The sequence below is a fragment of the Balaenoptera acutorostrata genome, chromosome 3, assembly GCF_949987535.1.
Source record: "Balaenoptera acutorostrata chromosome 3, mBalAcu1.1, whole genome shotgun sequence".
NCBI lineage: Eukaryota > Metazoa > Chordata > Mammalia > Artiodactyla > Balaenopteridae > Balaenoptera > Balaenoptera acutorostrata.
In genome coordinates, this window is record NC_080066.1 from 33,046,227 (window position 1) to 33,066,286 (window position 20,060).

A 20,060-nucleotide genomic window follows, 5' to 3' on the forward strand; every position below is an offset into this window, starting at 1 on the left:
TATAAGATTTTTAGAAATTTCATGTAATGTCTGAAACATTTATATTAACATATTTCCATACAAATAACCCAATGAAAGTTTAGTATTAGTTGTTTTGTTTGTTTTTTTATACTGCAGGTTCTTATTAGGCATCAGTTTTATACACATCAGTGTATACATGTCAATCCCAATCGCCCAATTCAGCACATCACCATCCCCACCTCATCGCAGTTTTCCCCCCTTGGTGTCTGACTTGGTTCTTGCTTTACTGAAGGATCATTCAGGAAGTTTTACCAGAAGGAAACAAACAGGCAGCCCGAAAATAGTGGTCAAGTTCAAGTCTCCATCCTTTGGAGGCAGAGAGCTGCATGCCATTTGGGGAATTTTCTAGCTTCCACAAGTCTCACCGAGTTGAACAGAAAATCGTATTTTCACTCTGGTCACTTATATGTACAGTCAACCCTTTCAGGACTTTCCATGGATTTGTCGTTTCTTGCAGCTGTAGTACACTGTATTAAGTATTGTAGCTTTGCAGGGGATATTGACACTTGGGAGGACCAATTCCTTCTCCCTGCTTTTCTTTTTCAGAGTTATCTCATTTTTTTCCCATGCATTTATTGTTTCAGAAAATTTTTAAATAAAAAACTTATAAATTTGGTTATGATTTTTTTGGGGACTGGACGTCTTTATACTGTTACCTCTGTCTCAGGAAAATGCTCTATAATTCTAATTGTTAGTCTTCTAAATGTTTCCCAATGAATGTTAGCATTTTTTCTCATAGATCTTACATATTCCTTGTTAAGTTTATTTTCAAATATACATACATGTACACGCATATATGTGTGTATATTATATACATAAATATATTGAAAGTGTGTAGAGGATATTTTTCCCAGGCTTTCTGCAGGGTCCCCTCACCACCCTACCCCATTCCCCATGGCCATGTGGCCCCTGAGATGAGGCAATTGTACCTCCTCCCTCACCTGCCTTTGGAGTCTGTATTAGTCTCCTGTGGCTGCTGTAACAAAGGACCACATACTGGGTAGCAGAAAACATAGACATTTATTCTCTCACGGGTCTGGGGTTCAAATTCAAGGGGTCAGCAGTGTTAGTTCCTTCTGCAGGCTCTGAGAGAAAATCTGTTCCTTGCTTCTCTCTTAGCTTCTGGTGGCTGCTGGAAATCCTTGACATTCCTCAGGCTTGCAGATGCATCACTCTGATCTCTGCCTCTGTCTTCACGTAGGCTCCCCTGCCACCCCACCCCGTGCATCTCAAATCTCAAATCTCCCTCTCCTTCCTCTCATTCCTCCATTCCTTGGACTTAGGGCCCCCTTCCCTTAACCTAGAATGATCTCATCTCAAGATCCTTAACTTAATCACATCTGCAGGGCTTCCCTGGTGGCGCAGTGGTTAAGAATCCATCTGCCAATGCAGGGAACACGGGTTCCAGCCCTGGTCCCAGAAGATCCCACATGCCGCGGAGCAACTAAGCCCGTGCACCACAACTACTGAGCCTGTGCTCTAGAGCCCACAAGCCACAACTACTGAAGCCCACGCTCCCAGAGCCCGTGTTCCGCGACAAGAGAAGCCACCGCAATAAGAAGCCTGTGCATCACAATGAAGAGTAGCCCCTGTTCGCTGCAACTAGAGAAAGCCTGCGCGCAGCAACGAAGACCCAACACAGCCAAAAATAAATAAATTAATTAATTTAAAAAAAATCACATCTGCAAAGACCTTGTTTCCAAATAAGGTCACACTCACAGGTACCAAGAGTGAGGAGTTAGATAGATCTTTCTTTGAGGCCACAGTTCCTAACCCACTATGGAGTCTTTACTTCCCATTTCAGGATGGGCACTTTCCAGGATGAAAGGCCATTAATTCCAGACCTTCTGCAAGTGCGGTCTTGCTCTTCGATCCCCACAGATAGATCACATGGAGCACACAAGTCGAATATCCGTCCTTGTTGTATAATTACTTTCAAAGGGCAACTTGTTGGGATTGCCATATACACACTACTATATATAAAATAGATAACCAACAAGGACCTACTGTCTAGCACAGGGAACTCTACTCAAAATTCTGTAATAACCTATATGGGAAAAGAAGCCGAAAAAGAATGGATATAGGTACATGTATAACTGAGTCTGTTTGCTGTACACCTGAAACTAACACAACATTGTAAATCAACTCTACTCCAGTATGAAATAAAGAATTAAATTTAAAAAATAAAGTAAAAAAAAGGGCAACTCAGAGCTACTTGCAGAATGAACTGAGTGGAGAGTGGTGCTCTGACTGTTAGGAAGGTAGCACAGGTCGTAAGCTGAAGGGCACGAGGCACTAAATGCTCAAGGAAGAGACACAGAGGCCCTGACAGAGGTTGTTAATCTCTACGTTGTAAACGCAGCTGGTGGACCTGGAGGAGAAAGGCCAGACGGTCTGTAAATGTCTTGAGGCATCTACAGAAGGAAGTAAGCTCACCAAGGCTAGAGTCTGTTAATAACCGGGTGCTGATAAGTAGAATTAGAAGACCTTACTCGCAAAGCAGAAATAGAGACACAGACGTAGAGAACAAACTTATGGATATCAAGGGGGAAGAGGGGGTGGGATGAACTGGGACACTGGGATTGACATACATACACTACTATGTATAAAATAGATAACTAATGAGGACCTGCTGTATAGCACAGGGAACTCTACTCAGTGCTCTGTGGTGACCTAAATGGGAAAGAAATCCAAAAAAGAGCAGATATATGTATACATAGAGCTGATTCACTTTGCTGTACAGCAGAAACTAACACAGCATTGTAAAGCAACTACATTCCAATAAAAATTAATAATAATAATAAAAAAAGAAGACCCTGCAGCTTTTCCTATTTTGTGCCTCCTTAGGAACACTGCAGTCGGCAGTATGTAGGAGGTGGGTTGAGAGTTAGTTCTGTGGTTGAACCAGTAGAGGATGCCCTGGGTTAGGTAGAGACAGACGTGTCTCCATACTGAAGAACATCTTGGTTCTTAAGTCAAGGGTTGCCAACTCAAACGTCTGCACGGCCAGGCAGGTAAGGGAAATGAGTGTCTTGGACCAGGTGGGGGATTGCCGGACTCTGGGGAATGTAAGCTCTGTCTATAGAGCTTAGACTGGCTTATAGAGCCAGTTGTGGGAGAGCGGGCATTTCTGACCTAATGTAGGGAGGGGTTGAGGCTTCTGAGGTCAGGAGACAAGAGCAAAATCCACAAATACCAGGAAGACCTGGGCAGGAAACATCGCCCAAGGAACCCATGTGGTGGACTGAGCCCCGAGGCAAAGAGAGGCACGAAGGGCATCCCATCCCAGCACTGTTTTCCTGGCAGCCTGCAACCTTCAGCGGTGCTCGTGTACTTTGCATACTTGCTGACCCCAAATACTGATACACTGGGAAAAGTCACGTAGGAACCAAGGAGGGTTCTGTCATAGATCGACATCTTCCTTCTGTTTACCAAGCAACATGAACTCTTTCGTGCTGTAGCAGAAAAGACTGTACGCTTGTCAATGTCCCCACACTGAAGACCCAGGGTTCATATTCCAGCTCTGGCTTCCCTCCTTATTAGTTATGTGACCTTGAGTAAGCTCCAACATTTCTTGGAACCTCTGTTTCCGTTATTCACTGTGATGTAACAACCCATCCCCCAAACAGTGTCTTCAACCAATAACAATGTTGATTTTTCTCAGCCGGGCTTCGCATGTACGGTCAATCAGGCAGTTGGGGTGAGGGTTCCCTTGAACGAAGTCTTCTTTGTTCTCACATCTGGCGCCTGGGCTGGGAAGACTCACACAGCTGGGCTTCTGGGGCGTCCTGTTCTCCCCACGGCGGCCTCAGGGCAGCTGACCCTGTCTATAGTGGTTCAAGGGTCCTAGAGCAAGTGTCCCAAGTTGAGACAGGCAGAAGCTGTGTGGCCTTTTCTTTCTTTTTTTTTTTTAATAAGACTTTAATTAATTTATTTATTTTTTGGGTTTTCTGTTTTTTGGGTTTTTTTGCCCACGCTGTGCCGCATGTGAGATCTTAGTTTCCCGACCAGGGATTGAACGCACGCCCCCTGCAGTGGAAGCGTGGAATCTAAGCCACTGGACCACCCTGTGTGGTCTTATCTAACCCAGCCCGGGAGTCACACAGCATTCCTTCCTCCTCATTTTCCTCCTCAAGGCAGCCACGATCACCACTCCCCGACTGGAGGGGTGGGCTGTGGACCCCACCTCTTCATGGAGTGCGTGTCAAAGAATTTGAGGACATGTTTTAGAACCATGACACTATCTGTACCACTTCACATAGAATGGATGCACCCCAGTTTCTTTCACTGAACTTTTCCTAGTGACCATTTTGGTTATTCCGGGTTTTTTTTGGCTGTGATCTGCAACGCCGAATAAAGCATCTCTGGGCGTAGACTACTCTATTTTCTGTTGCTTGCCTGGGAAGGGGCTGCCGAGAAGGGAGCTTGAAGGATCAGAGTAGGGACATTTTAATCCACTTTGCAGTTTTCACTTTAAAATGTCTTGTTTATAGAAATAATGTAATAAAAATTAAAATAGATTGTCTTCAATGTATTTGAAGACATCCTGAGAAGCAAGGAAAACCAAAGTATATTGTTTTTAATAGAATATGTTGTTTTTAAAGCTATTTGAAGACATGAGAAGATTCCCACTTTCCACACCTGGGTTGTGTGTGTACATGGGCCAGGGGGTATTTTGGGCCTCACTTACACTCCACCTTCACGATACATAATCAAGGTACTTTTGCTGAGATGCAGATAGGTTCACAGCTCTAAAAGCAGCTCTCATGCGCTGCAGGAGAAAGCTACCCCTTTGTGAAAGTCTGATGTGTCCTCACCAGTGGGGCCAGGACAAAGCAGACAGGACACGAGGGGACCCAGCTGAGCAGAAGATCACCGGAATTACAGACCTGCACTCACTCTAAGTAGCATTTCGCTGCCTTTTAGAAACATAAGCCCATGTCCCCATGCCAGTCTTTCTTATGCGATCTCTGGCTCTGCTGTCCCAGCAGCTGCCCTATTTTGTGCGGTGTATTATGGAAAATATGTAAGCATTTGAATACGATTTTTTTTGAGCTCCATCTTTCCCTTCTTATGGATTGGACTGTTCAACTAGAAAGTGAGAATCTCTGTTCTCTGCTAGTAAGCCCTGGGTCTCCTTGAACAAGACCAAGAAGAGGTATGGAGATGTGGCTATTACTTGAATGACTGCCATTACAGCAAACCTTCCCTGGGCCTAAATTGTGTGGGTCGTTGCTCCTAGAATTGACTTCTCTTTGCCATCTAGACACGTGGGCTTGGAAAGGGCTAGGTACGTTCTCTTTTAAGTGTTTGCAAGGTTCATAGGAGAGAGTTGGAATGTTAGAACTTGTTTTTCTTTGGCTGTGAACTTAACCAGTGACCTTGGGAGGGACTTGCCACTTGGTTAAACCCTTTCACAGCAACATGGCATAGAGGATCCAGCCTTGAAATCTAGAGTGGAGAGACTCAAGTCTTAGTTCCAGCTCTGTCATTAACCTGGTGGGTGACTTTGGACAACTTGTTTCTCCTTGGATGTCTTTAGATGCCCCACTTGAGAAGTACAGAGCTGAATTTGGCCAATCCCTATAGATATCATACTTCTAAAATTTGATGATGTGTGACTGCTATCCCAGAGGGTCTTACTTTGTTTTAGAATTTCTTCCATTTTTCTCCTGCTGGTTCCAGATAGAAATGAGGGCTTGGGCATGGAGGAGAAGCACATATTATATTCTTGGCAGAAGGGGTTTAAAACGGCAGGGAGATCGTCTTAGGCTGGGATCTTCCAAAGCACACTCTTAGACAAAGACTTGAGTATAATTGGTTTAGTTAGGAGGCTGAGTGGGGAAGTGAGACAGGGAAGAGAAGGAGACCAATACAGAGGGTATGAGCAGGTTATTACCATGGGCAATTGGGGCTCAGTCTTGCTGGAGACCTCTGGGAGAACGTATCTCAGAGTTGCCCACCAGAGGGTGAGGTCTCTGGGGTATTTTCCCCCCAGAGGTGCTAATTCCCCAGCGTGTCCAGCTGGTCCCTGGCGCAAGCCAAGAAAAATCCCTCGGAGAGAGCACTGCAGATGTTTGCAGCCACAGGCATGTACAGGAATGGTGACGCCAAGAGGATATGGGTGGGGCATTGACAACATCTGCTCCTACTGATGCTGCATGGATTTTTTTCTGATTTTCTTGGCTGCTCATTGTATTCGAGTGCATAAGAAATATATCTTGAGAGAGATTCCACATGTACTTATGCAAGTTTGGGAGTCTTTTGATGTACCATTGCGTTTGGTAGACAGAGATTGTATTGAATTAGAAGGAGATGTCTCTTTCGGCAAGAGGCTGGAGACCTGGGCTTGACGCATGCGGGTGTGACTATGTTGAGATCACATGATGTTGGAGGAACTTATGGAATGTGGGAGGAGTTTGTGGACAGAACAATGACTGAGACCCCATGAGGGAGAAGTTCAAGGGTGGAAATAAGGACACGCGTGGAACTTAGATGCCCAAGAGTATCGTGTAAATGAGGACGGCCTGATGGTTTTCTCATGGACATGCTCCCAGCCAATGCCAATTAGCTGAAGGTTCATAAATTCACCTTTTCTCCCTCATTCTGTCTGTACCATTGTTGTAGGGAAGGAAATCTTAGAAGGTGCAACACCACCCACTTTGATAAGTTTTTGCAAGCATCCACCATGGCAGACAGAACACTCGACATTCAGGGCAACTCGAGAGAAGATGTAGTAAACAATAACTACAGTGGGAGTGAGACACAGGGAAATAAAGACCAGGAGAGAGAAGGAATGAATGCAGGGCTGGGCCAGAACAGAGCAGAGGGCTTTCCTTCCCACCGTCAGGATCAGGCAGGCATCTCAGAGGCATCTGAGCTCGGCTTTGAATTTGGATAGAATGGGCAATGTGCATGAAGAAAACCATGATGGACAAAGGTATGGAAAAGGGCACGCTGAGAACATGTTTGTGTTTCACTGGCTGGTCTGATGTGGCTGAGACGTAGGCTTTATGCAAGAATATCTTGGACAAATATCAGGGTGGGGACCAGTGTGTGCACAGCTCTGAATGCGGGCAGAGGAGACAGGAGTGGGCTGTGAGGGCAATGGCAGCCTTGAGGCTCCCAGAACAAGGTGGGGTGTGTCTGTGAGGTCTTTATAGAACACGTTTATGACTGTTCCCCATGACTCAGAAGCAACCAGTTGAGAAAGAAGTGTGTAGAAGCTTGCGGAAGGGTGGCTGGTAGGCTGGTAGTGACATGGCGTCTTGAGCATGGAGGTTTCTGAAAAGCAGCTTGTACCTTTGGCTTTCTTTCTTTCTCCTGGAGAGCAAGGTGCAGATCTGGGACTTGAACCCTGATCTTCTAACCCCCCAGCAATTGCCTCCCTCCAACAAATTTGAGTCTTTTTTTTTTTAAGGGTGTTGACACCAGAACCAGTATTAACAAAAACTTAAATTCCTCAATAGCCCCTCTCTCAAGAAATCCTTTCCCTGCTCATTCATTCATTCACCAAATATTTATTGAGTATCTACTATCTGCCAGTCTCTGTTCTAGGCACGTTGGAAGCAGCAAGGAACAAAACAGAAAAAGTTCCTGTCTTCCCGGTGTTTACGTTCAAGTGGGGGAGACAGAGACTAAGCAAAGGACAAACAGGTGTGTGAGATGCTATTTCACATCCTTTCACAGCTCCTCTCACCTTCCAGGACAGAGGCCACTCTCCTCTGCTTGGCCTTCTAGACACTTCCCGGTCTGTGCCGGGCCACTTCTCCAGCCACTTCCGCCCACCCTCCCTCTGAGATCCAGCTCAAAGGCTCCGTCCAGTTGCCTGCGCTTGGACACAGTTTCCTTGCCTGGCTCTGAGTTTTGTTCCACTTTCAAGCTGACGACCCAGGTTTTCTGGAACCATTCCAAAATCAATTTTTTTTCTTATCTTTTCTTATATACTGAGGCCCCAAGTTAGGATGAAATTGTAACCAGATCCCAAGTTTGATTTGGAAATTTGGGCCCCATTTCCACGCCCCTATTTCCCTCTTCTATCACATCGAGTGTGCTGCTTTGCCTGCCCACATTCCCTGCTCCCCAGCCTTGGAGCTCTGGTTCAGCTGCGTCCCAGGACCCCAGCTCAGAGGCAGCACACAGCGCTTCCTAGATCAGCGTTCAGATGGCCACGTGGGCTTCAGAGGGAGCAGATGCTGCCCGTGGCCCTCAGAGCCGAGCGGTATTCAGAGAGGGAAGTAGCTGGTTCTTGACCTGCTACCTCCAGCTCTGAGGCAGGAGGAACCGAGCTGGAACCAACTTCAAAGCCATGTGGCTTCCTTGGCTCCCAGGACGGGGTCCGTGCCATCTCTGCAGGCCAGGCCTGGTGGATGTTTATCATGCTTCACAACATATTAAATGCAGGCACTGAGCCCTGTTCTGGGCGTAGGTCACCTGTTGCCCCTGGATGTTCTCTGAGGACTGAATCGAGCAAGCCTGCAGGTGGATGAGCAGAGCCCGGGGCACGTTTCGGCTCAAAGGGGTCAAAGCAAACACTGGGTGTCTCAACGGAGCACATTCCTGAGCGCATTAAACTGGGTGAAGTGAGCCCAACCGGATGGAGACCGGGGAGGAGACAGGTCGTGGCCCCTGAATGCAGCCGGGCAGGACAGCCTGCTCTGGAAGGGGACCAGCACTCAGCATTCTCCTTCCCTCCACCTGTCCTGATGCTGCCCGCTCCTTCCACGGCCTGTTATACCCCCAACCTTGGGGCAAGTACATCTCTCCAGCTTCGGGGGGAGGGGGTTGGCTGGTTGCAGGTCGCCATCAGCACCGCCCATAAGGAACTTACTAACCCTGGCGGGCAGACAGGCTGTGGTGGAGCCAGTCAGCCGGCAGAAAAGGATTATGTGAGATGCAAAGTGACTGTGACAGACCGCCCAGCGGAGACCTGGGAGGTGGGGATTTCATAACCCACGAGAGTCATCCAAGGCCAAAGGAGTTATAGAAAGCACCAGGTGGGATCGCAGGGGAACTTCTTGGACGGGGTGCCCATGAAAGATGAGCACGGTGTGGCTCGGCAGCTCAGCAATTATGTCGCTTCATCCTCAAGTCTGCCTCCTTGACCATGACCGTCCTTTGGTTTCTGGGCTAATGAACAGTACATTGTTTTAAAAGGCACGTGTCAAAGGGGGAAAGTGGCGGGGGCGGGTGGTGATGGTGGTGGGATGAATTGGAAGATTGGGATTGACATATACACACTAATATGTATAAAATGGATAACTAATAAGAACCTGCTGTATAAAAAAATAAATAAAATTCTAAAATTCAAAAAAAAAAAGGCATGCGTGACTTGGAATGTTTGTGAGCAGTGTTGAAGGTGATGCCTATTCACTTGTTTGTGCACTTAGAAAGGGAGGGTGATGTAGGAGAAACCGCTGGAGACAGAAATACCTGGGCTTCAATTCTGACAAGCTGTGAAGCCTTAGGCAAGTCGCTTAACCTCTCTGAATCTGTTTTTTATTCTATAAAAAGGAAATGGTGATGCTTTGAGCAGAACTAGTCCCTAAGAAAATTTATCGTATTGGAAGTGGGAAAACTCAAGTCAAATACGTCCATAAAAGTATATTTTAGTGGGTATATATTTAGAGCGCCCATGATATGTCCATAAGTGGTTTTAGAATGTCTTTTGGTAAAAAGTCACGAAAACACAACAAAAGGAGGAGAGGGAGGCTGGAGAGTGTTTCAGTTCTGGGGTCACAGAGTGAGTGAGCCAGGGGGCAACCTGTGTTGTGCAGGCAGTCCCTCCAGACTCTCTGGCTAGGGGTCCCTTCCTCATGTTGATGCATTTTAGTAATAAAAACCGTGTGCTGAAAAAGTCCTAACTGAGACAGAGCAGTACATGGTCTTATGACTTAGCCAGGGAAGATGGACCGGAGTGAGTTGTGCAGCTGCGGGGGTAAGATCAATGGAGCAAAGCTTGGGTGGACAATCAAAGGTCTGTCCTGAGCCTGCAGCCCATGGGTGTCCTGTCCTGCACATGGCGTATGCCTGGGGTCTCTCCTTCTAGCATAGCTGTGACCTGTGTAAATAATACAAGGGTTGCCCTGTGACTGTCTCCCTTTTTCCACTTGGTGGCTTTGCCATCTGGAAGGGACCTTGGAATGGAGTTCGTTCTCCTGGGAGAGTTTTCTGAGTTTGACATTCTGTTGCCTTGATAGCTTCCCATGACCCTTGCTGCCCCCAGGAAGGGCGGAGCCCACCCCAGATACACACTGCTCAGGGTTGCTGAGAGGATGAAATGAAATACTATATGAAGATGAGCTGAGTCCAGCAGCACCTACATACTGTAGACGTTATCCAAATTTAAGTATCATTACTTGCATGATATAGTTATTTAAAGAACGTGCTAAGTTTAAAATTAAAGGGCACCATTGCAACTGCCACTGTGTTAATTCCAACTCTTCCCACCTCTCAGCCGCACTGAGCAGCAGTTGTCCAGTTTGTTCCTCTGCAGCCCTTCTCTTTCCAAACCTTTTGTCCTTATTTCCTTGAATCAGATGTGACTTTCCTCAGAACTCCAGGGCTTCCTGTTGCCTGCCAGGTACGACTCAAACTAATTAACCGGATGTTCAAGGTGTTGTGATTGATCCTGATCTTATACCTCCAGCCTCATTTTACACCATCACCTCACGGTGGGCTTTTTGCTGGTCCCCAACCAAGTCCTTGCTTCACATCTTCCTACCTTCACAAGCTGCTCCCTTCACCTTTCAATCCATTCCCGCTTCTTTGCTCCTAGGCAGAGGTCAAATATCACTTTTCTCAGTCTCCCCCAGACAGAGTGAATGGCCCCCTTCAGCATGTGGGTTAGTATCAGCCCTGGGTTCTCATTTCCTTGAGCTAAGAGACTGAATCCCCTCCTCCATCCAATGGCTCGAGCCATCCCTGGCAATAAATGGTCTCATCAATGCCTGTGGGATGAATCGAATGATAATGAAAAAGCCCCATGCAAGTGAATCCCATGGAAAGGTTATAAGACATATATATATATATATATATATATATATATATATATATATATATATGTACACACCCAACTGTGAACATCATTTGGACTAGGGAAGCAAGACGAGAGGAGAGGGGTGTTTGAGCTCTTTCCACCTGCCAATGCATTAGCTTGTAGATTGGCCGTGGAGGAAAGCAAGGAGTTGTATTTTTAGACACCCTCCACGTTTGAACATTCCAGAGTACCTTCCTGGTTTCCAAGCTACTGTTTAGTGTTACAGAGACTGTGGCACCTGCTGTGAAGGTAAGGATTATAGGATCCCTGCAGTGGGGCAACTGCTTTCATGGAAGAAGAAATGAACCACGGCATTTTCTCTTCTGTCACAATTTGGGTCTTTGGGGGGTGTTGACCGGGTCCTGCGGGTCCAGCGGTTGGTCAGTTGCCAGTTTCACCCTCCTCCCACTGCTCAGGACTCCTATCCACTCTCTGCAAATACCTGCTTCTGATCTGCACCATATACATGTTCTGATCTAGGTTCAAAGACAAGAGAGCTGCATCCTTGGGAATTTGGCTGAGTTTCAACCTGGGCTCTGGTTTCCTATGTGTAAAACAAGGGAGTTGGACGACATAGGAACACGTGTATTGTCACCGTATAGTCCTAGGTTCCCCAAATGGCTGACCCTAGGGACTCTGGAGTGAGCTCAGACCATCACAGGTCAGGGCCTTCCTTCTTCCCACACACCTGACCTCCTTGAACTCACCTCCTCGAGTCCTGGGACTGGCTCGATTGTTCCATTGCCCAGAGACCCTGATTCCGTTTGTTTTTCTGAACCCTGGACCTTGATACTTCACCTTCAAGAGTCAGAAGGCTGGGACTGTATAATCGCTTGGTCCTGGTTTCCAAAGCCCTGTGGGGTCATCAAATGGTGCCTGCTCTATAGGACACAGACGGAGTAGAAGCTCCACAGGACAGGACTTGACTGGCCTGACCCTGGAGAAGCCATCCAAGTGGCCCAAGCATGCACATTTTGGACATTGGTTGAAATAGCTGCCACCTGGTGGGCATCTCCTGCGTCAAGGTCACTGTCGGTGATTGTGTTACCTTGTTAATGATACCAGCTGCACTTCTGTTGAATTCTCTGTGCTTAGGGTTTTTTTAACCTTTACTACAGCCCTGAGGTAGGATTGTCAAGAGAGTCACAGCCATTCTGCAGATGTGGAAAGTGAGGCTCTGAGAGGCTGGGTGACTTACACAAAGCCAGTAACTGACAAAGTCAGGATTTAAATCCAGGCCAATCAACTACAAGGGCCATGCTCTTAACCTTGTACCATATATCTATTTTAATCCTCAGAGCAACCCTTTGAGGTAGCTATTAGAATCCCCACTTTGCAAAAGAAGAAGCTAAAATTTAGAATAAACTTTAAGAGACCTGCTGAAGGATCTGTCACCAGGAAGCGCCTGACATGGGATTTGAACCTAAATATAAGCATACGCACTTTCCATCCCTCTTCTCATGTAATTCTCACAGCAATCCTGGGAGTTAGGTGGTACTATCTGTTTCAGAGATCAGGTACCAAGGCTCAGAGATTCAGTCATTTGCTAAAGGTCACACAACCAGGAAGTGGGTGGCAGGCAGTTGGGATCCAAGTTGATGATCTTTATACAATGCAATACTTCACACAATGCACTGCTCTGTAGAAACCCATTCCTGAAAGCTGGCTGTTATTCTTGGTTTCATCCTGACATAGAGAAACACATTAACCTCTCCACAACTGAAGCCATGTCAGTAGTGTTTGGTTTCCAAAGAGTCTGTGTACAGATCAGTGTGGATGGTCAACTGTCAAGAGGGAAGAATCTGAGACGATGGGCGAGCTTGGATGCAGCAGAGCTCACATTTAGACCCGAACCCCACCCAAGCCTCATCCCATCAAGGCCACACAGCACAGTGGACACATCCAGCTCGAGCAGATTTGCAGCTGATGGGTCCTGGCCTGGGGCCAGCACCTCTGGAGGACCAATCCTGGCAGGAGGAGGAGACTCAGAGTAGGGACTTTATGAATGGCATGTGGGTGTGAGCTTAGACCCAGAGCCCGGGAGGAGGAGAACATGCCGGGTGGCCTGCCTCAGACCTGCAAGAGCTGTTGGGTAAAGACTTTGCTAACTTTGGTTTATTTATTCATTTAAAAATGTAACTTAATTTAAACATTTAATTTTGTTTTTTGAAAAATGCAAAGAATCCATGACTTTCTACAGCGATCCAGGTCTGCATGTCTCCATCTGAGTGTGCAGAAACAGAAAAGCTTTGCCAAATGTCAGAAGGAGAGACTTGGGGAGAGGCCGGAGCCAAGCAGCAGGGCACGGAGAGGCTTTGACCTGGAAATCAAAAGTCTGTTTTCTTCCTGTCCCTCAAAACTTCATCAAAATGTCGTTGCCGGCCAGTCACATTCCCTTATCACTTTTCCAGCCAGCTTTGTAACTCTAAGTGTTGGACGGAGAACTGATAAGAGTAGGTGATTGACACTCACAGCTTCCAGAAGCCCAGAGGGTCATCTTCGTGTTGGGGAAACCTGTTGCTCCTGCTTGGATGCCCAAGGGCAGCAGGGGATCCTAGTGGGGGGGAGGAGGACCATGCGGGCATCGGGGGCCCTGGGCTGTGCTCCCTGCCGGAGGATGCTGCAGCAGCCTTGGGGTTTTGTTCTCGGGGAGGTCTTCACTTGCCTTATTCAAAATGTGCTCTCTGTGACTGCATTTAGGGTCTCCCCCATGAGAACAGCGGTGGAGTGTTTGGGGTGCTTATTCCTGAGGCTTCCTCATCATAGTTGGGAGGTAATAAAGAGGCTAAAAGGCTTTGGAATTTTAGGCAATCTTACTTTAAAAAAAAAAAAGAGAGCAGGAATTTCCATCTGATTCATGAGAAAGTCCCATCCCAGACATTTTCCTCAACAAATGACACTCACTAAACTCAATTTATAAGGACCATATGTTAACACAGGACATTTCATGGTGCTAACTAAATTTATCTTCTTTCTGTTATATTAAAGATGGTTATTTATAATGTTGTTGATTCAGAATTATCCTTTAAACTTTGCTTATACTAAAGCAAACAATAAATCTCTGTTGAATTGGCAAATGATTTAATCGAGTGACACGCAAGCAAGTCTAACTACACCTACTTGGAAAGACAAAATCGGGGATTAATGTTCCCTTAACTACAAATGCTTCTATTTCCTGGAAGGTGAATACAGATTAACAGGCAGTGGATTGCATCTCGACTGAACAGGTACGGTTTTTTTGTTTTTTGTTTTTTTGGCTACAATGAAGTATTATGATCTTCCTTAGAGAGTAAAGTAGAGTTTTAAAGTTACATTAAGATGCTACATTAAAACAGTGGTTCTCAAATGTAGCTGCACGTTGGAATCATCTGGGAGTCTTTAATGATCCTGATGCGCTGTCATTACATCAGAATCTCCGGCATACGGTTTGGGCGTTGAGCAGAACGTGAACCAAGGCCTTTAGTGTTCACGTGGGGGTCTCTTCGCTCTAATGCAGTGCTGTACAGCCTTGGGTGCTAGACATTGATGCCTGGGTCCCACTCGCAGAGATTCTGATTTAACCAGTCCAGGCACGGCACTGTAGCTGTGCCCAGGTGACCCAATCTATAGCTATAATCTGGTCGTCCGACAGCCCGTCTTCTAGCCCTGGCTGAGACCTTGACTCCTGTTATGACTCGAGAGAAATCTTTAACCTTTATCATGTCTCAGTTTCCTTTTAAGCTCAGTAGAACCTGGGGGCCAACGTTGGAGTGAATATCCCCTCCCCGCCCTTCCTGCTCTAAGAGGTGGCTGAGGCCCCCTCTTCTTTTACCAGAGGGGACTCAGCACCTGGAGGTCTCCACTCTGGGTCCAGGAGTACGGAGAACGGCTCCAGAGGCCGTGGGGTGGATGGGCAGAGGCTGCTGGGAGGAGCAGACAGCACAGCGCAGAGACTCAGCACCTCCTTTGGACAGAAAGAGGCCAGCTAGGGGCTGGCAGGACAGTGAAGGGGCTGTGTAGAAAGGGGGCTGAGAACTCCCCATCCTCCTGCATGGCATGTGACGCTGGAAGCACCTGGTGGTCACCTGGCAAGACACTGTTGAGCGCAGAACAATACAAACAGAGCATCTAGCTTTGCAGTCAATTCTCCAAAGGTGTTGGGTTGTTTCCACAGTTCCTCCTAACTCTGTCTTTGTGCAGCGTGTTTCCAATTTTTTTTTTTTGCACCAGTTCAAAGACATACATGCAGCAACATAGAAAAATACCTTGGATTAGCCTTTGGATTATAAGAATATTAATGATTAAAAGTGTAGCTCACATTTCTTTAGGGCTGATGGGGAACATCTCTGTGCAAAGTCCCTTACTTTTAAATTTTAATAATTTTTAAATTTACTTTTGAATTACGTCCTTTAATTATCATACCCACAGTCTGAGCTAGGTACTACTGTTATCTCCAGTTTACAGTTGGGAATACAGGGGTCCGAAGAGGCTAAGTACCATGCAGCAGGTCACACAATAGGTGGCAGAGTCAGAATGTGAACCCAGGACTCTCAGATCGTGAGGGCAGGGTGTGTAACCACTGCACGTACTACCCAGAGCGACCTTGGACGTACGGCAGAGGCCAGACCTCAGTTCGCAGATGCGGCGACAGGCGAGAGAGCGGATGGACATTTTCACTTACAGAGCATCAGCTGATCCCTCTGGAGAGTCCTGAGAGGCAGGTTTCAGGGTCACACACATTTTGCAGATGAGGACACTGCCATCCAAAATAGATCACCTGCCTGAGGACACAGTGCCAGTAAGCGGAAGGGTGGGGACCGAGTTCACCTCTTCCAGATCCGCGGCCCAAGCTCCTTCCACCCCTCGTGCTACAGAGATTGGCGGGCTTTGTCAACCCTATTCCCCCCTGAATCCTGGCAATCTGGCATGCATGATATGCGGCACACGGTGGGCTCACATTAAAGATTTGCTGACGAAAAGCCTCCCAGACCTGCTGGGCACAGAGGCAACGTGAATCCCCGCACCCCCCGTCCTCCACCAAACACAATCTTTAGAGATTCAAGCTTGTGTGTCACCTCCCCAAGAAGAGGAGCAGAGGGCCTTTGGTGGACGTTTCCCACCTTTGGACCCACTCTTCTGAGTGTATTCACCTCCTGCCCCCAGGTACTGAGTCAGGCACAGCACAATACATAGCTCCCGGCAAGTACCGAAGGCGACCTCAGCCATAAGAGAGTGGGGACTCTGGGTGGTGATTCAGGAAATCTGTGTGGTTTAAACCCAGGTATTGACCCAAGCAGATCCGGGGCCACGCCCAGCCTCAGCTTCCCCTTTGCAGATGTAGATAACTTTTCTGTCACTGCACATCTTCTCCCCAGGCTTGGGGGCCTCCCCAGGGCTCATCGCCTGGGGTCAGGGAGAGGGGAGGGCCCCGTGCCCAGCACTGTCTACAGAGACCCAACAGGGCATGCAGGCCCCCCCTCCCGCTCTCTGCTCCAGGCTGCTGCCTGATTGCCCATGAAAAGGAGGCTTATTTCTGGCTGGAAAAAGCCCTGAGGCAGCGGATTTCGGTGTGAGTAAGGGATTCCAGGAGCATTAAGGGGAATGCGGTCTTGTCTGGAGCGCACAAAGCTGCCCGGGTTAGATTTAAAAGGAGGAGGAAGCCTGGGCTTTCTCAGGGGCCAGGCATGCAGCCCCGAAATTAAATCCCTGCAAAAGAATGTCCTCATCTTTATGGATGCAGGAAGAGGCCAGTGTTTCATAAAAGGAACGAGGGACAGCAAAGCCAGCTTCAGGAAATTCCCTTCATCCCAGATGGAGATCTAAACAGCTCAGATCCCAGGCCCCTCCGGCCTCCAGCCCTCAGCCCACCGCAACCTCTAGGTGAACTTGCTCGGTCTGAATCTGGGGGAAGGAGCCCCTCCCATTTCTGTCATCATTGATATTCATGGCTGGGAGAGAAGAGAGCGGGAAGCAACATCTACTATTTACCACTCATGCATTGCGTGCACATTATCTTGCTTAATTCACTCTTTACCTCCTTTACAGGTGACGAAACTAAGCTCACAGAGGTCTCTGTCCCTGGCTCAGATCACACAGCAAGTGAGAGGCATAGCCAGGCCTCCAGTTAAATATGCCCCTGCTAGGAAGCCTTTCCTGCCCCCGGGACCACACCCACCCCCCAGCCCACTCTATCTCCTGCAACACTCCCCTCTGTCCAGTATAAGTCTGGTGTTTATTTGTCCGCCATAAACAGGAGAAAGTGAGCTTCTGGAGGGCAGGGCCTCCAACTCACTTCCATATATTTAGCTTTTAGCACAATGCCAGCCACAGGGCAGGCTAACAGTTCACATCACTGAATGGATTCTGTGCCCCTTATGTGGCCTCACGAGGTCAGGGATTCTGACGACCAGAAAAAGAATTGCCATGACAGCAGCCAACATTTGCATCTCGCTTATCAGCATTTTGGTGCCAGAGGCAAGTCCGATTCTTGCAACAGCCCAAAGGCCCCAATCATTAGGTCCATTAAGTGGACAGAAGACCCAAGCACAGGATCAGGGAACCCACAGGGCCTGCTTCGGCTCCTCGGTGAAAAAGCTGGAGCAGACCTGCCCCTCAACTCTGCCAATTCCAAACCCTACATGACCGTAGACAATTCTTTATCTCATCAATAAACAAATACTCACATACCTCTTGCTATGTGCCAGGCAGTGTTCTAACCTGAGTGGCAAACATTAACCTATTTACTTATTCATTTATATAATTTAAAAATTTATTTATTTTTATTGTTATTGGAGTATAGTTGCTTTACAGTGCTGTGTTAGTTTCTGCTGTACAGCAAAGTGAATCAGCTATACATATACACATATCCCCTCTTTTTTAGAGTTCCTTCCCATTTAGGTCACCACAGAGCATTGAGTAGTTCCCTGTGCTACACAGCAGATCCTCATTAGTTATCTATTTTATATATAGTATCAATAGTGTATATGTGTCGATCCCAATCTCCCAATTCATCCCACCCACCCCTTCCTCCTTGGTGTCCATATATTTGTTCTCTACATCTACCATTACCTTATTTAATCCTTAAAAATAACACAAAGAGGAATGTACTATTAAAATCATCTCCATTTTACTTCTGAGGAAACTGAGGCAGAGAGATGTTTAGGAATGTGACCTAACGCCATACAGCTGGTAAGGGGCTGAGCTGGGATTTTTCAGGCAGTCCGAGCTTTCACCACTTGGCTACGCTGCCTCTCCTTCAAAGTGACTATTCATAAGCCTCTGCTCTGTGCCAGGCACTGGGTCTCACTTCATTTAATCCTATGGCAGCTCCTGGAGCAGATCTAGGCATCTCTAGCAGAGTCTCAGAGTTATGTAGACGCTAAGTGATAGAGATGCATTTGGACCGGGTCTACCTGATTCCAGAGCCCAGGGTCTGTGCTTCCTGCGGCCCGGAGCTGGCTTCTCACTCATTTTGCTGTGGTCCAAGGGGCTGTGTCCACAACCACAGGTCACACCCTTGGCTTTGACTCGGATGTGCTGTCGTGAAGATGGGGTCGGGGGCTGGGGGTCACTGTGAAGCCGAAGTTTCTAAATTAGTAGGATTAAAGCAGAGCCCCTAATTGGGGGGCACAGTCTGGGGCTTTGGGAGTGGCTGGAGTGGGGCACCACCAACCTCTGCAGTCAGGGCTCTGGTGCCAGGAGGATGAGAGCGCCTCCATTTGAGTGGGGAGGGAGCTTAGGTGGGGGGCCCAGTTCCCTGGGCCTGTAACCCCTAGGAGCAGGGCTGGCTCCACAGCGCCATGCTAAAAAAGGCCTCAGGCTTGGTTAGACCCTCCTCTGTCACCAACTTGAAATTCTTAATTTTTAACAAGGAACCCTGCATTTTCATTTTCCACTGGGCCCTGCAAATTACATAGCCAGTTCTTCCTCTGAGGGGAGCCTCCTACTGGTGCTTTCATTTGAATCTGATGCACGGTTTCCTGGTACCAAGCACGTTTTTGCAGCCAGGCACCCAGAGGTGCCCAGAGGCACCCAGAGGGTGGTCGCTGAGAGCGCCCTGTGTATCAGCTGGGGAGCAGGTCTTGGAGCCCGTGAGAATGGAACGTGGTGAGGGAACTGGGGCTTCAGGTCTACATCATCTCTGTCTCCCTGCAGCCGAGCCTGGGAACCGGTGTTGGAAGAGCCACGTGGCAGATGTGCAGGAAATGGAGAAGGAACGGTGAAGTCCTCCAGCCTGCAAGACGGCTGCACTCAAAATGCATCTCACCGCCACACCCTTGTCCCTTTATCTTTCCTCTTGTCACCTGAAGCTACTTACTTGCCATTCCCAGGACTCAGTTTCCCCATCTTTAATTGGCCATATAGACCTAGATGAAAAGGCAGCTGGGTGTTCACTGTCCAACAGTGGGACAGAGCTGTCTAGGGACGAGAGCAAAGCCCAATTCATAAAGAAAAACGAGGGACTTCTCTGCTGGTCCAGTGGTCAAGACTCCTCGCTTACAATGCAGGGGGCGTGGGTTCGATCCCTGGTCGGGGAGTTAAGATCCCACATGCTGCGCATTGTGGCCAAAAATAAATAAATAAAAACAATCACAGTCTGATTACACAGACATTCTACAACTGAGCATTAAAAACAAACTCTTGCATTGATAAGAGAATGGGTTATTTCACAAATCATATTGCTACCTATCTGGAAGAAAATAAAGTCAGACGTACAGCCTCACCCTATGTGAAAATAAATTCTTTGTGTGCTAAAGATCTAAATGAGAAAAAGTATAAAAATATGAGAAGTAAAAAATGGAAGTTTAAAAAAAAATAACCTTGGGAAAGGGTTGGTTCTCATAAGCAAGAAATATATACTTAATAGCCATGAAGAAAACGTTGTCAGATTTAACTCTATAAATATTTCAAATTAGGGATGGCCAAGACAAAGACACCTAGAAAAGATGAAAGACAAACGGCAGTCTGAGCCAGCGCTGTCTGGTAGAATGTTCTCTGGCGGCAGAAATGTTCTATCCTGCCC